This window comes from Phaethon lepturus, unplaced genomic scaffold (assembly GCF_000687285.1).
Source record: "Phaethon lepturus isolate BGI_N335 unplaced genomic scaffold, ASM68728v1 scaffold5560, whole genome shotgun sequence".
Lineage (NCBI taxonomy): Eukaryota > Metazoa > Chordata > Aves > Phaethontiformes > Phaethontidae > Phaethon > Phaethon lepturus.
This window is the reverse complement of record NW_010509781.1, coordinates 17507-19991: the sequence shown is the minus strand read 5'-3', so window position 1 is coordinate 19991 and position 2485 is coordinate 17507.

Here is a 2485-nt window from a genome sequence, read left to right as displayed (position 1 = left end):
CCCCAGTACAACTCGTGAGTTGAGGTAAAGACAGTTTAATAGGACAGAAAAGGAAGGGAATAACAATAATAACAATAACAATAACAACAACAATAATAATAATATACAAAACAATATAATTGCTCACCACCCACTGACCACCCAGCCAGTTCCTGAGCTGCAGTCACCGCCCCTTGGCCAACTACCCCCAGTTTATATACTGAGCATGACATTATATGGTATGGAATATCCCTTTGGCCAGTCTGGGTCAGCTGTTCTGGCTGTGCTCCCTCCAGTCTTCTTGTCCACCTCCTCACTGGCAAAGTAAGTATGGGAAGCTGAAGAGTCCTTGACTTAGTATAAGCACTCTTAGCAACAACTAAAAACATCAGTGTGTTATCAACATTATTCTTGTACTAAACAACCAAAACACAGCACTACAACCACCAGCTACTAAGAAGAAAATTAGCTCTAACCTTGCTGAAACCAGGACACACCTATACAGACAAATAAATTTAGGCAAGCTTAGGTGTGTAAGGTACCCTAGGGAAAAGTGCATAGATTTGTTTGAGGGAAGCCATGTACCAGAAAATCAGTAACAAGGGAGCTCTCTGGAAAAGCTGAGAAGCATTGGGATAAAGCTGATATGCTGTACTGGGAATTTAGCAAGGTCATTTACTAAAGGCTCTAAGAAACCCTAGGATGTTCGATGTTAATTCTTGTTTTAGAACTGGTTAAAAATCAGAAAGCAAGCTTAAATATACCTTCTTTTTTCTTCATGATATTACCCAAGAATCTGCAAATAGATACATTTACAAACATGTTTAACACTACAATCTGGAATGAGTGAATAAGGAGATGTCAAAGTTTTCAAACAACACACAATCATTCAGGGTAGTCAAACTTAAAAATTTTTTAAGTTCTCTGGCCAAGAGCAATAAAAGAGTAAATGGACTGCTAAAATTAGGAGGAAAAACCTGAGAAGTCATCATTGTGCTATTATACAATTTACATGATACAGATTCGATACAATCTTAATCAACTCTTCAGCTCAGAAACAACAATCTGAAAGGGAGCACAAGAAGTCTATAATGGCAGGTATGGCACAGAAGAGGGGAACAGGTATGACTATATGATCTTTGTCAGTGTGACATTAAGGGAGTAGCAGTTAGAACAAAAAAACCACCCCAAAAAGCAACCAGACGAGCAAAAATAAGGATTTCCACAACTTCATTTCTTCAAGATGTTAAAAGGCCAGATGTATAGAATCATAGAATAGTTTGGGTTGGAAGGGACCTTTAAGACCATCTAGTCCAATCCCCCTGCAATGAGCAGGGACATCTTCAACCAGATCAGGTTGCTCAGAGCCCCATCCAACCTGACCTGGAATGTTGCCAGGGATGGGGCATCTATCACCTCTCTGGGCAACCTGCGCCAGGGTTTCACCATCTCCACTATGAAAAAAATTCTTCCTTCTATCTAGTCTGAATCTTCCCTCTTTTAGTTTAAAACTGTTACCCCTTGTCCTATCGCAACAAGCTCTGCTAAATAGTTTGTCCCCATTTTTCTTGTAAGCCCCCTTTAAGTATTGTATCAACTGGCTCAGAAAGGGATCTGAAACTAGACAGCACTGTCGTGTATTTTTTCGTGTAGGAAATAATTACTACTGACCAAAAAACCAAAAGCAGGTATCTTCACTATTTAAAAAAAAATATTTAATCCTTACATATTTTTTTGCTGCAATGAATTTTCCCAAATTTGAGTGCAAAATGTCAGGCTCTGCAAACCAGTATTACTGAAGAGCAAATAGTCCTGAAGCATCTTGGGAGGTCTGCTGAAAGTTACACTGTGACATGTCAAATGACCATATAATTAGTCACCTTAATAGTGTCTCTTACTTCTTGTCTTATCAGTGCTTCCTAAGTAGTATCAGGACCAACTATAGCAATTATTTGAGTCTTAGCTGAATTTCCACATGAAAAATCATTCTATTTATTATTCTTTCTGTAGGTAGAGACTAACAACACACATCTCCACATGACCTGCATGAACCTCATTTTCCTTCTTTATTCAAATCTACAACACATTCTCAAACTTCAGTAGGTGTATGAAAATGTCTACTCTTTTTTACTGTGTGAAAAGGAGCACGTATACTTCATCAGAATAAATACTAGTTACAAAACGCATATAAAGTATACATGCTGGTTAGTCACTTCTCTACCTTTTAGACCTGACAAATACATTAATAGCTACATTGTCATAAATATATTCCTTAAAATGAATGGAAAACATAAGCCAAGAAATAAACCTGTTTGCCAGATACAAGTTTATGACTTGAATCATAAACATATCAAAATGTACCTGGTTTGAGTAAACAGCTGTACTAGTTTTGGTTGGGATAGAGTTAAATAGATAGAACTCATATGGGGCTCTGCTTTGGGTTTGTGATGAGAACAGTGTTGATAACACAGGGATGTTTTAGTTACCACAGAACAGTGCTTGCACA